The sequence below is a fragment of the Oryctolagus cuniculus genome, chromosome 3 (genome assembly GCF_051225735.1).
Source record: "Oryctolagus cuniculus isolate XC-2025 breed Fujian yellow rabbit chromosome 3, ASM5122573v1, whole genome shotgun sequence".
Lineage (NCBI taxonomy): Eukaryota > Metazoa > Chordata > Mammalia > Lagomorpha > Leporidae > Oryctolagus > Oryctolagus cuniculus.
The window spans coordinates 139,433,496-139,448,397 of NC_142869.1; the positions used below are offsets into that span (position 1 = coordinate 139,433,496).

Below are 14,902 nucleotides of genomic sequence, written 5' to 3' on the forward strand. Positions count from 1 at the left end.
GCACTGGCTGACTGCGGAGTTCGAGAGTGATCATCTTGGCGGTTACAAGTGGTTTTCCTCCAGTGAAGGTTCTGGAGTTGGGGTTTTTAAATCGAATGCTCTGAAGTTAATGCTTTAAGCAATAAAAGAAAACTCCGCACCCTGCCCATCATTCTTACTTGTCTGCACTCCACCACACAGCTGTCGTATTTCTCATTTCTTCACTGCTGTGTCCTCCTTTGTTTTATTTAATACTAATAGACTCACTGGTGTTTTTCCCCAAGCTGATGTTTTTTTATAAAGCCTCCTAGAAGATGAAGCCTTGTATGTCCAATTGTCCTTGGGAAGCAGTCGCAGCTTACTATAGCATCATCTTTCACTGGGGCTGGCGTTAAGTTGGCTGTCAGTGAAGGGCATCCATTTATTTTATACAGAGATAACATCCACAAGGTGCCCCCATGAAGCCATAGATGTCAGAGTGGGGTTGGACCTCAGAAATACAACCTGGTACTTATAACACGAAATGTCCTCCCCAAAGAGCTGTAGGGCAAACCCCGTCCCATTCATTTTGAACTCCCAGTCCCAGTGAATAGACTTGGCATGCTTTAGGCACACAAGAGATGTTGGTGAGTTCACTGGTGTGCCCAGCTATGCTCACTGCCTGGCATGCAGAAAGTGCACACCACCATTTTGTGGCTGTTGAGATAAGGCCTAAAGAAGTTATGTGATTGTCTAAAGTGGCCGAGTTGCAGTATATTATTCTAATCTGTCATTCCTGGATTCTTTGAAAGTGCGTCCTTGAAGACATATGCAGATGAATTTATTTCCTTTGTGATTTGCAGAGTGAGGGCCAGACTGCTTCAGGTACAGAAGAAATGTTAAGTGAGCACATTAAATAGTTATGCTGCATTTTTCATTAAATTGATGCAATAAAGACATTTTTCAGCATTTGCTATGTCCAAGGAACTATAAAACTGGAGATAACAGAGAAGGCATGGTCCTTGCCCTTGGAAATCTGAAGAGTAAAAGTGAAATTTGCAAATACAGTGCATAGTTATCTGTTCAGATGGGCTCAACAATGGCTGAGCTCCACAGTGTTTTTCTTGGCACTGTGCTCTTAGACCCTTCCTTCCCCACCAGAGGTGGGAAAGGCCAATGAAGTGACATTTTCATTGTTTCTTTGATCTCAGAATGGGATCACTGACCACTTAATGAGGATGTAAACACAACTCTGCCAAAGAAGTTGTAAATCTGCAATCTGGGACATGCTCAATCGGACTTGCCCCAAATGGTGGAGTTAGAAAAGTGCCAGGGAATTCCAATACAATCCCATCAAGGTGGCATATACCAATGACATCTCACTAGTCCAAGTGATCAATTTCAGTTCACAATTGATCACACTGATAGGTCTAAGAGTCAAAGGGATCACACAAACAAGACTAGTGTCTGCTAATACTAACTGATAGAATCAAAAAGGGAGAGAACGATCCAACATGAGAAGTGGGATACACAGCAGACTCATAGAACGGCAGATGTCCTAAACAGCACTCTGGCCTCAGAATCAGCCCTTAAGGCATTCGGATCTGGCTGAAGAGCCCATCAGAGTATTTTAGGCATGGAAAGTCAAGACACTCTGGGGGAAAAAAAAGAAGACCTAAATGAAAGATCTCTGTGAGTGAGATCCCAGTGGAAAGAATGGGGCCATCAAAGAAGGAGGTACCTTTCTCTGAAGGGAGGAGAGAACTTCCACTTTGACTATGACCCTGTTGGAATAAGATCGAAGTAGGCGAATTCAACAGGCTTCCATAGCCTTGGCAACTCATGACTAGAGCCTAGGGAGATTACTGATGCCATAAACAAGAGTGTCAAATTGTTAAGTCAACAACAGGAGTCACTGTGTACTTACTTCTCATGTGGGATCTGTCCTTAATGTGTTGTCCAATGTGAAGTAATGCTATAACTAGTACTGAAACGGTATTTTACACTTTGTGTTTCTGTGTGGGTGCAAACTGATGAAATCTTTACTTAATATATACTGAATCGATCTTCTGTATGTAAAGATAATTGAAAATGAATCTTGATGTGAATGGAATGGGAGAGGGAGCAGGAGATGGGAGGGGTGTGAGTGGGGTGTTGGGGGCAGGAAGCCAATGTAATCCATAAACTGTACTTTGGATATTTATATTTACTAAATAAAAAAAGAAGTTGTAGGTCTGTTGAAAAATAAATTGGGAGTAGAAAAACCAAGGCCCAAAGAGATTTAGTAGGGTTAAGATTAGGAATACTCTTTCACTGAGTATCTGTTCTTCTGTCTGTAGGGTACATGGAAGAGAGAGTCAGAGATTCTAGGATGGTTGAGAGAAGCTCGTGGGGCTGTATGTTGAGACATGAGCTAGATCAATATCAAGACAATCAACTTTTATATACATTTGCTATGTTTTGGGCAGAGAAAAATTAAGAGGTATATTTGTGGTCTAAAAGTGCATGCGATTGTATAGATGAAAAGACTAGAGACAATAGGTTATCCTAGGACAAAAACAGTTTAATGAGTGAGTTTTTGTTTCATATTAAAATCAAAATAGCAAATTGATAAAATAAAATTGATTACTAATTAACATTACATGCTGAAGTACCTACCAAACCTTTCCAGAGTGCATAGATATGAAATTAAACCCAGTCTAATGAAAGAAAAAAAACTGGTTACTAGTAGGTAACTTAGAAATAAGGATTACAATCCTAGTGGTTATTATTTATTCTAAGATGCCCATTTCTCACACTGGGGTAACTGGGCTTGATTCCTGGTTCCAACTCCCGACTCCAGCTTCCTGCTAATGCACACCCTAGTGGCAACAATATGACCTAAGTACTTGGGTCCTTGCCACCTGTATTGGGGATGTGGACTGAGTCCCAGGCTCCTGGTTTTGGCTTGACCCAGCCGTGGCTGTTGTGGACACTTGGGGAGTGATCCAGTAGATGAGTGTACACTCTCGTTCTTTCTCAAATAAATAAAAATAAAAAATCTAGTTCAGAAATCTAATCCATAAACCTTGGCTATCAGTAATATTCACAATTTTATGACCATACTGCTTAAAGAGAGCAGGGGAGGGCTGGAGCATGAAGCTGGTAAGTTTCAGTGTTACTCAAAGACTGTGCTCGAGATTTGACTGAATGTGGCAAGGCTAAATCTTGGACATCGTAACTTTGCTGTGTAAGGCTTCTTTTCTGTTTTACTCTCCCTTCTTTCCTTTCTTCCAGCCATTCTGATTTTCACCCAACTCTGAAGTTCCTATCTCAGGAATTGAAAAGATGGTTGAAAGGTCAAACCCTGTTTTGTCTATGGGAGTAGAGTGGACACTGATGGAACATTGTGACAGCTACTCCAGGTCAGCACTGCCTCTGCCCTCCAGTTCCTAAACTGCTTCTGCCCATAACAACTAGTCAGGGAAGGCGGAGACAGAAATCCTACGTGGAGGGGATTGTTGGAGAGTGGGCACCTGTCAGAGAGAGCTGGATCTATCTTTGAGCTCACTGTGGCCCATTAGTGTGCTCGCTCTCTCTCTTAAAGATTTATTTATTTATTTGAAAGGCAGAGTTATAGAGAGGCAGAGGCAGAGAGAGAGAGAGAGAGAGAGAGAGAGAGATCTTCCATCTGTTGGTTCACTCCCCAGATGGCCACAGTGGCCAAAGCATACGCCAATCTGAAGCCAGGAGCCAGAAGCTTCCTCCAGGTCTCCCACTTGGGTGCAGGGGCCCAAGCACTTGGGCCATTCTGTACTGCCTTCCCAGGCCATAGCAGAGAGCTGGATTGGAAGTGGAGCAGGCAGGTCTTGAACCAGTGCCTAAATGGGATGGAGGCATTGCAGGTGGAGTCTTTACCTGCTATGCCACAGTGCCAGCCCCAGTGATTTCAACATAGATTTGTTGAATGGACTACAGTCAATCTCCAGAGTTCAAATGTTCTTTAAGTCACCTTGAGGTGACACCTGATTGACATCAGTGATATAAGTCCATGAGTAATACTGGTAAAACTCTCTTCCTTCTATCACCCCTTTGGACGTCCTCTCTCTTCTTCTCCCCACAATCTTCCCTGGTTCCTCTGGTGAGTATGGGTAGCACGGACTCCATCTAGTGTTTCCAGATGTTCAACAAGCCATGGGAATCCATGCCACTTGGTGAATATATGACTTTAATTATAGCAGACACAACAACTGTGTTGTTGAAGTTAACAGCTTAAAGTAGAAAAGGCAGTAGCAGTGGGTAGACATCACAAGCAGGCAATTTCAGTGAAACCAGAACAGTTTCAAAGTTTCAGTGCTGTATAACAATGAAATAGCCTTTTGGTTATGTAGAGATTAGAACAGACTCATTTGTTTGTTCAATAATACTTGCATTCAACACATAATTATTTTTTTTTTTTTTTTTGACAGGCAGAGTGGACAGTGAGAGAGAGACAGAGAGAGAAAGGTCTTCCTTTGCCGTTGGTTCACCCTCCAATGGCCGCCGCTGCAGCCGGCGCACCGCGCTGATCCTGGCAGGAGCCAGGAGCCAGGTGCTTTTCCTGGTCTCCCATGGGGTGCAGGGCCCAAGCACCTGGGCCATCCTCCACTGCACTCCCTGGCCATAGCAGAGAGCTGGCCTGGAAGAGGGGCTACCGGGACAGAATCCGGTGCCCCGACCGGGACTAGAACCCGGTGTGCCGGCGCCGCAAGGTGGAGGATTAGCCTATTGAGCCACGGCGCCGGCTTCAACACATAATTATTGAGAGCCTACATATGCCAGGAATTATGTTACGCCCTGGGAATACAATAGTGACCAAAAGAGACAAATATCTCTGCCCTAGTCTTTTCTGGGGAAAGAGAGAGACGATAAGAGAAAGAGGTTAAAATATGTGTATGTAAAATTACAGATAGATCAAGAAATTCCTCACCGAGAAGGTAATATTTAGGGGAAACCTGAGAGAGGTGAGGGAGTAAGCAGTGTAGTTTCGGGGCCATGTAGGCAGCCTGAACAGCGAATACTAAGACCCTGCAATGGGACTGTGCTGGGTGTGTCTGTGAAACAACCAGGAAGTCTAGGTTCTGGAGCAGAGGGAATGAAGGGGTGAATATCCAAGAGGCCAGAGTGGCAAGGATGGAGGGAACTTTGGGTGGCTTTCTGCACCGTAAGAAAGAACACTGGCGTGTGCTCTGAGTGAGATCATCAAAGGCGCTGGGGTCTTGAGCTGAGGAATGGCATGATCTGGTGTATCTTTCAACAAGATCACACTGCCTGCCCTGTTGAGATTAGACTGAGAGGGTGCAAGGATGCAGGTCTCCGGCAGTGATGTCAGGAGAAGAGGACGATGGTCTGCTCCCACACAGCAGGTAATGGGGTGAGGTCTGGGGAGGTCCAGGAGATATTTGAAGGTGGAGTAGATCAGAGTTTTGGATTGGTCACATGTGAATTGTGAGAGGAAGAGAGAAGCCTGGGATGATTCAATTTTGGCTTGAGCAGCTAGAAGGATAAAGTTGTCCTTAACTGAGATGGGGAAGACTGTGGGAGGAGGAGGTTTTGTGGGCAATGTCAGGAGTTCTGCTTTGGGAATGTTAAGTTTGAAATGCTCATTAGATATTCAGAAAAGACTAGCAAGTAAGCAGTTGGATAGACATGTCCAGAATTCATTGGAGAGGTGGCAGGTGGGTTAAACGTGGGAGTTACCAGGATTTAGATGCTACATAAATAATGAGATAACGGGAAACTTCAGTCAAGGAAAGGAGAGATGGGGAGGAGTCCTCAAAGGAGACCGAGGTCGGAAGAGCACCTGAAAAAGGCAGAAGGGACATTAGGCGAGGTCAAGTACTGGAAGCAAACAGAAGAGTTTCAAGGTGGGGCCAATAGTCCATTGTGAAAAGGTTGCTAATAGGTCACTATGATAACTGAAAACTGACCATGAAATATAGCAATTAAGAGGTTGGAGTGACCTTGATAAGATGGTGTCTGTGAAATGCTGGGGGTGGAAACCTGAGTGGAATAAGTCCATGAAAGAATGGGAAGAGGAATTTGAAGCAGCAAGAATTACAGATGGCTCTGGGAGGACCTCCAAGGCCTTCCACCTCTCAAATTAATTTAACCCTTCTCAAAGAGTATCAGGATGAATATGACTTTTTTTTAGAGACACATCCTGAATTGCTTTGATGATGGCAGGGACTTTGTTCAACATGTTTCCCATTGGGAAACAGACAGTTCACTACTATCTTATTAAAATTTTAATTCTAAATACTTGGAGATACTTTTTTCTGGCTTCCTGATCTTACTTCACTAGGATTTTTTGAAGTTACAAAGCTAAGTAGGTGTATGAGTTTTGATGTCTATTTTACATTCTCAAGTGTATTGAACTTTAGATGAAATAACATTACGTAAAAGCTACCAAATAATAAAAGGACTAAACTATTTATCCAGGGTTGATTGGTCAAGCTGAAAGCACTAGAATTGGCATCTATTCAGAACTGATTCTGTGATGTTATATAAGAGATAGAGCTTGAAATTTTGGATAAAATGATTTGTATTTGAGTCCTAGATCCAGTCCCTCCTCACTGTGAACGTTTAGATAAAGTGTAACTTTGCTGCGCCTTAGTTTCTGATCTGTAAAACTAGGGTGATGATAAATATTTCACAGGGTTGTTGCAGAGATCATATAAAATGCTACCTGGGAAGTGCTTAGTGGTAAATAACGTCTGCAAGATAGGACTGATTATGAGCTGCTCCCACACACATGCTTTTGCTGAACTCTCCACCACCCCTGTGGAGGAAGCAGGGCTGGGTGTCACCACTCCCGTTTTAAAGAAGGTGAAGCTGAGGCTCTGAGAGGTTATGGAATCGCCCAGTGTCATATGACCAATTCCTGCTGGAGTTGAGATCGGAAACAATGCGTTCTGTCCCACGCTAGGGCTCTGTCTACTCTCGTAGTGTCGGTACAGACACAGCATGAAACAGGGAGGCTCATTGGCCATGGGTCTGAGTTTCTAAAGATGACTCATTCCACACTTGGGTATAAATGAATGGGTGTGACAGACCAGGTCAGCAGGCAGGTGTGCATATGAAGCAGCCTCTGCCCCTCTGACCCCTCCTAGACACTACTGCATGCTGACACCCCCTGAAAGAGTATTTAAAGTGCTCACTGCTCTGAAGGCAGGAGGTCTTACTGCCCTTGGATCCTTGTTTTGAGGGACACCTCTGAATGTGTCCCTGGAATTGGAATACTTTAGAGCTGGAAGGAACCTCAGATGCTATGCATTTTTTGGAATAAGACTTAATTCTGTCAAGATTAAGGTACTGGTCTAGGGGCCAGTGTTGTGGTGCAGCAGTAAAGCTGCTGCCTATGGTGCTGGCATTCCATATGAACAATGGTTCCAGTCCCACCTGTTCCCCTTCCAATTTAGCTCTGTGATAATGTGCCTGGGAAGGTAGTGGAAGATGGTACAAGTGCTTGAGCCCCTTCTGTCCATGTGGGAGACCTGGATGGAGTTCCAGGCTCCTGGCTTTGGCTTGGCCCAGCTCTGGCAGTTGTGGCCATTTGGGGAATGAACCAGGGGATGAAGGGTCTCTGTCTCTCTCTGTCTAACTATGCTTTTTAAAATAAATAGAAGAAATCTTTTTTAAAAAAGCTATTGGGCCTGTGTTGCACTATAGCAGGTAAAGGGTTGCTTGCAGTGCTAGCATCCCATATGGGTGCTGGTTCATGTCCTGGCTGCTCCACTTCCGATCCAGCTCCCTGCTAATGGCCTGGGAAAAGTAGCGGAAGATGGTCCAAGTGCTTGGGCCCCTGCAATCCAAATGGGGGACCAGGAAGAAGCTCCTGGCTCCTGGCTTCTGCCTGGTTTAGCCCTGGCCATTGTGGACATCTGGAGAGTGAACCAGCAGATGGAAGATCTCTCTGTCTCTCCCTTTCTCTGTAACTCTTGACTTTCAAATAAATAAGCAAATCTTTTTGTGTGTGTGTGGCTTTTTTTTTTTTTTTTTTTTTGGACAGACAGAGTGGACAGTGTGAGAGAGAGACAGGGAGAAAGGTCTTCCTTTTCCGTTGGTTTACCCCACAATGGCCGCTGCGGCCTGCGCGCTGCAGCCGGCGCACCACGCTGATCCGAAGCTTCTCCTGGTCTCCCATGCGGGTGCAGGGCCCAAGGACTTGGGCCACCCTCCACTGCACTCCCCGGCCATCGCAGAGAGCTGGACTGTAAGAGGAGCAACCGGGACAGAATCCGGTGCCCCGACCGGGACTGGAACCTGGGGTGCTGGTGCCTCAGGCAGAGGATTAGCCTAGTAAGCCGCAGCGCTGGCCAAATCTTTTTTTTTTTTTTTTAATTTAAATTTTAAGGTACTGGTCTAAAGATTTTCTTCTCGTGTCAGGGACGTCACTAATACCAGGTAGCTTGATCCAGTTGTGTGCACTGTCCATTACACCACATGGCCACCCACAGTGTGGCTGCAGCAAAATAAAAGTTCCAAAGGGTTTCTCAATTAGTTAAGTAAAATGAACTTATTCCAACTTCCCCTATAATAGCAGTAAAAAGAACTTAAATACTTAATAAACAAATGGCAGCTGAAGTCACGTCTTGATGGATACTCATGCTTTCTCATTTTCAGTTTAACTGCTAGAAGACAAAGTGACTTTAAAACTGCTCATGAGAGGACCTAATTATCTGATAATCAGTTCCAAAGACCACAGACACAAATACAGAAACAGACCTCTTCATGAATGATGTCTGACAAGGAAAGAGATATTTGTGGCACAGGAGCTCCAGAAAATGTAATTATTTATCCTTTCACAATTAATGAAAGAAATTGAAAATGAAGCTTTCCTTTCAGGTCTTTTTTATCTGGATGAAATTTTAATTTTACATAATTAAATTGACTTCACAGTTCAGTGTGTTAAGATTTGCAGTTAAACAGTGTATCAGGGTTGAATGCCTACTGCTGTTGGCTCATTTAGAAACCATGCTGCTGGACTCCCAAATAAGATGGGACACCTGCCTGACCACTGTTATGCCCAGGGTCTTGGAGGGTGCACAACCTGCAGGGCTGCTTCCCCAAACTCAGAGCAGGCAGCTGAGTTTTTTTTTTTTTGTTTGTTTGTTTTTGTTGTTTTGTTTTGTTTTTGCATGTGCCAACTCCTGTATAAAGTTGGTTGGATGTTGAAACAGTTTTCACAGCTCTTTTCTTAGTAGACCTCTTTTTTTCTTTTGAAAAGCAATATGGCACTTGATGGAACGCCAAGATAGATGATAAACTTGATTTCTTGCAGAAGTTCCCTCTAAGACAACACTTGCATCATCAACACTGCCTTCTGTTTGTTGAAAGTGTCTTAAAGTGGCCGGCACCGCGGCTCACTAGGCTAATCCTCCGCCTTGTGGCGCTAGCACACCGGGTTCTAGTCCCGGTCGGGGCGCCGGATTCTGTCCCGGTTGCCCCTCTTCCAGGCCAGCTCTCTGCTGTGGCCAGGGAGTGTAGTGGAGGATTGCCCAAGTGCTTGGGCCCTGCACCCCATGGGAGACCAGGATAAGTACCTGGCTCCTGCCATCGGATCAGTGTGGTGCGCCGGCCGCAGTGTGCCCGGCTGCAGCAGTCATTGCAGGGTGAACCAACGGCAAAGGAAGACCTTTCTCTCTCTCTTTCTCTCTCTCACTGTCCACTCTGCCTGTCAAAAAAAAAAAAAAAAAAGTGTCTTAAAGTGCCCTTATTTCAATTTGCCATTTCACAACCTATCAGTTTTGGCTGCTGCTACTTTCAAATGATCCCTGCACCGTTTGGGCAAGGAGAGGTTATGAAACACTGTGGGAGGCACTGAAGGGGATATGGAAATGGAGTTGGGGGTGTTCACCGAAAACATTCCTTGCGAGAGAGCTGTCCCTAGAGGTAGAGACCTGCACCTGTGCACATTCCCCTGGCTTTCCATGGGAATAGCACCTTTGTGATGATTAATTCATGACTCACTCTCTGATATTCCCTTTCATCTTAAGACTCTGTGAATGGAGCATAGTTCAACATTTAGAATTGAGTCTCTGTCTCCTCCCTGATATTCTAAAATTTCTATATTTTGTTTTATTTTAACTGTTAGGGTGATGGTTGGGAAAGACTTATGAATCTAAGCAATTTCCTTGCTCTAATTATATGAGAAAAACCTGAGTCTTTTTGGTGACTTTTAGATTCCTGGGGAAGTGCACTGCTGGATGAATTACATCCACCACCAGAAGAAGGTGCAATCATGACATGAGATGAACTGGGACACCTGCTACAATTGCAGCCTTATTCTCTCTACAATGCTTCTGCTACTTATTACAGGATGTAGGTTGATATGATGACTGGTGTATCATAAAACTGGAAGGAGGTTATGAAGTTGTGAATGACATTACATTATGTAGAGTGATATCATCTATATTCAAAATTCTTTACTCTTTTGAGCCAAAGTTTGAGATACAGCATTTCCTGATTCCATGACACCAGAGGCATCACTGGAGTTAATACATTTTTCTAAAATCTGAGCTATAGTTTGATTTACCTTTATCTGATTCTACCACCTTGGAGCTAAAAAGAAAGCCTTGACTACCAAGGATAGTTTTATCAGAAAAAAAATTAATAGTGGCAAAATGTTTTAATAAGCTAAAAGTTATATTAATGTAGCCACAACAATTGTAAAAATGCTCATTGATATAAAATCAATTTCATAATTATAAATTACTCTTATATTAAGCACAATTTTTTTCCCTTAGGATGTATGGAAGATAACACTGATGACATTAACTTTGGGTTATTGCAGATACTTGAAAGCTGTTAAACTATTATTTAGTAAAACTATGATCATACACACAACATACAAAATCACTGATTGACCTTTCCTCAAAAGTCTGATTTTGATAGTTTCCACATTGAGTAGGTGCTTAGATAGTACCATATAATAGAGGCAGGCTGCTTTGTATGGAACTACACCATTTCTCAGAAATACGAAAGTTTGATTACACAAAGTCCAGAAGTTCTGATTGCATGCAGACCCTGTTGTTTGGGGGTGTGACATGTGTGCCTGGCACAGCTCTCCACCTGTGCTCAGGACCTGAGATGAAAGACTTCAGTGGAAAAATCAAAGTGTGGGGATGTTTCAGCAGCACGGCCTGATGCTCTCTAGTGCTTTATTGGACCTGTCTGATCTGAGACAGAGAAGCTGCTGCTGCTATTAGTCCTTCAGGACTGGGTGGAAGCAGCGGTCATGACTCATGCAAACGGAGAACATGACAAACACCACAAAATGACACACAGAGGGCCACGAGCCTTCCGCTGGCCTCTTTAACCTTCCGTCCCATCGCAACGTTTTACCAAAGTGTTCCTGACGTATCACAGAAAGGGCAATCATGCTTGCTTTCTTTCGTGAAAACCTAGATGGAAGGAATCAGGCATCAACATTTAACTGAATCAACTAGAAGGCAAGATCCACTGTGACCCTGCTGAGGGTGTTTTGTAATCCTGGCATGAACTCAGGAGAACATGTTGCCACACAGACACACGAGCATGAGTTAGAATTTTCAATTACCAAGTAACATTCTTCCTGCTATGTTACTTCCCCCCTTTTTCTGGCTTCTCTTCTTTGTGCTCAAAGGGTGTGGGGGAAGTTAAAGGTCCTCAATATAACTTTCAACTGTACAGAAAATAAGTAACATTCTGCTTCATTACTAGCGTTGGTGGAAATCAAGCGAGTGCGGAACAAAACGATCTTTTTTTAATCCTTTCTTTTGGCAAGGAAACTTGTTCTATTATTCAGCTGTCCTTATCATTAAATTTGAAGTGAACTGGAAAGGGAAATGTGTACATCCAGCAAAGCCCAAACACAGCAGTGAAGAGCACCACATTAATGAGTGCAAGGGAAAACATGGAATCTGTAGCAGAAGTGAAAGTGTAATTATTATCTTCATATTCTCTTTTTTATCTGCAAGAGGCAACTCTGACATTTTGGTAGTTTCGTTCCGAGGAAGTTTCAGCACCACTTCGCCGTGAAAGGGTAACTTTTGTGCATAGGATGTTTTTGATAAATCTAAGCAGGCTGATATGTGTTCTGTCTATAAATGAGGAAGATAAAGGGCTCGTGGGTGACTGCTGCTGCCCTGCCCTGCTCCATGTCCCTTCTTTATAGTTTACAAGCACAGTCAATGACAATCTACATACAAACCCTGCTATGCTGTCATTCCATGGAAAATTCATGTGGGAATGAATATATGCTTATGTTTGAGATCTGTTGAAGTAGTGAAGGGTTTTTGAAATCAGCATCTCCTTGAAATAATAAGCTAAATTTCATAATTCAAGGATAGATTTAGTTCCCAATTAGGAAAAAGCACTAGAAGAAGGAACTGCTCAGCTGAAGGGGCTGATGTAAGCCCGAATGATGAAAGATAACATAAAGATGAAAGGGTTGGGGGAATTTCGGTCTGTTACAAAACCAAGGCATTAGCATTCTATCCCGGGAAATTGGTTAAGAAAATTGGACAGAAAATGCAAAGGTTCACCTTGAATAATGGCTTGCTGCATCTTTGCCTACTGTGCTGTGTTTATGAATGACTGCCTCATCAACAGCCCATATTCTAGCCAAGTTCCTTTGTGCTCCAGAAGGCAATTTCCTTTTGAAAAGAAATCTGAGGACTTTGGATTACCCAGATAACACTTTTAAAATTCAGCTAAATTGGTAACTACTGAAATCTCTGACTATACCTATTTGGGGCCGGTCTTACTCCTTCTCTCTTAAGATGATGAGTTGGAATTCAAGCAAAATGATGGCAGATAGTTTAATAAAGATGTTTACAGATGATTTGAGAGATTTACCCGGCACTTATTTCAACTTGCAAAATAGCTGATTATATGGAGAGGAAGCACTTTCCCTTCAACTAAATAGATGAAAAAAAAATTGCATCTTAGCCATGAACTCCTGATGGCAAACCTGCTACCAGAGAAAGAGGGAAGGAGAAACTGGACAACTGTATTTAAATAATAATGGATTTGGGGAGCCCAGGAAAGAGAAGTAAGTGCAGTACTATAATTGTCTAAGCTTCTTGAGTTGAAGCTGGGGAAAGTCTATGGCCCAGGCAGTATTAAAAGGAGCAGCAAATTAGAACCACAGAGGAAGCACAAGTCCTTGATGGGAACAAGTAGGGACTGCAAGCAGTCTTACCTTTGTTTTCTGCCTTCAGTTCCTCTGCCATCAAGCTGTCTTGTCGGTTCCCAAGCACAAATGCTAGAAACGAGAGGATGAGGGCATCCAAGATTCCAATAATAGCCAGAATGTATGCCCAGCGGACCGAACATGCCCCAAGGGTGTACTTGTCCGTCTTTTCTCCACACATCCGTTTTACTTCATCTGAATCCCAGCCATCAGGGAAAATCATACAGCCAAGCACGAGGCAGGCAGCTTGGAAAGAGAGAAAAAGAAGAAAAGAAGTTAGCCAATTGTATTTTAGCAAATATTTCTTTCTATTGCTTGTCAGGCCAGTGTTTCAAATTCCTTTTGATCTAAATCTAAAGAATGGCAAATCTCGCCACTGTCCTACCCTGAGTGTGGGTGAGTGAGCCTGCATGTGTGTTGTGTGCATGTGAGTGAGCATGCTTTCTTGGTTAACGTCAAGGCAGCCTAGTACACTACAGCAAAGAGGACCCTGGGAATGCACTTTACAGTGAGCTCAAGTATCCTGGGGAAGGTTAAGGTAGGTTGAGCCATAAGAAAACATTAAGAAATTGGATTTTTGTGTGCATTTGTGGGAAGGTTTCCACTGCACATAGGCCATAAGGAATCATAGCATTGCACGATGACAATTCAAGGCTGGCTTTGAAGAGCTATGATAGCAGCCAGATAAGGGATTAGGATAATAGGGGAAATATCAGAGTGTATCTCTTGACTTTGAATCACAGCAGAAAATAATTTTGTGTTGTAACCCTAACCCTGCCCCCACACACAGAGAAAAGTTTCTTTTTTTTTTTTTTTTTCCTGACAGACAGAGTTAGACAGTGAGAGAGAGAGGCAGAGAGAAAGGTCTTCTTTCCGTTGGTTCACCCCCCAAACGGCCGCTACCGCCGGCGCACTGTGGCCAGTGCGCTGTGCCAATCCGAAGCCAGGAGCCAGATGCTCCCTTCTGGTCTCCCATGGGGTGCAGGGCCCAAGGACTCGGGCCATCCTCCACTGCCTTCCTGGGCCACAACAGAGAGCTGGACTGGAAGAGGAGCAACCGGGACAGAATCCGGTGCCCCAACCGGGACTAGAACCCGGGGTGCTGGCGCCACAGGCAGAGGATTAGCCAAGTGAGCTGCAGCGCTGGCCTGAGAAAAGTTTCTTGAAAGAATATTTACTACAAGGAATGCAGGTTGATTTTCAAAGTTCTATTCTCTCCTCCATATAATTTTCTATAAAAAGCCTGAAAAGCACTACAACTCAGTATAGCACCATGGAGCTTTTATGGAAATTAAGACACTCCAGAGAATACTTAGGTTCTATTTCCCAAATATCATTGTGGGGGTCATGTAAATGTTTTTTATAGGAATATGTTATCTTGAGAATTAGAGTAGATGAATAGTTATCAGTGCCACTTCTTGTGTTTAATTGAATCACTTAGGGGCAAATGATTATATTTTTGGGCTATATAGCACTTTCTAAGAGGGTGGGTTTATTTATCCATTAATTATCCATTCACTTACTCATTCGACAAATGCTTGCTTAGTGTCTCCTACGGAATGCTAGGTGTTGTTTTTGGTGCTGGGAAACAGTAGTCAAGAAAGGAGACAATGAGCTATGTAATCACGGATCTTCCATTTTGTGCAAATAACAGGCAAACCAAATTCAGTAAGCTGGAGCTAACATAATTGTCAGTTATATTGAGTACCAAGTTAAAAGAATACACGCGCACACACACACACACACACA

At 43.4% G+C, this 14,902-nt stretch overlaps 1 long non-coding RNA gene across 2 annotated transcripts in view; it reads right to left on the reverse strand.

Moving 5' to 3' along the window:
* LOC103348693 (LHFPL tetraspan subfamily member 3 protein) overlaps positions 1-14,902 on the reverse strand; it is a 569,591-nt gene that overhangs the window by 154,279 nt on the left and 400,410 nt on the right. For both annotated transcript variants that reach the window (XR_007920724.3, XR_007920725.3), the window contains exon 2: positions 13,163-13,399. This is a non-coding gene — a long non-coding RNA (LHFPL tetraspan subfamily member 3 protein). The remainder of the gene's footprint in view (positions 1-13,162; positions 13,400-14,902) is intronic.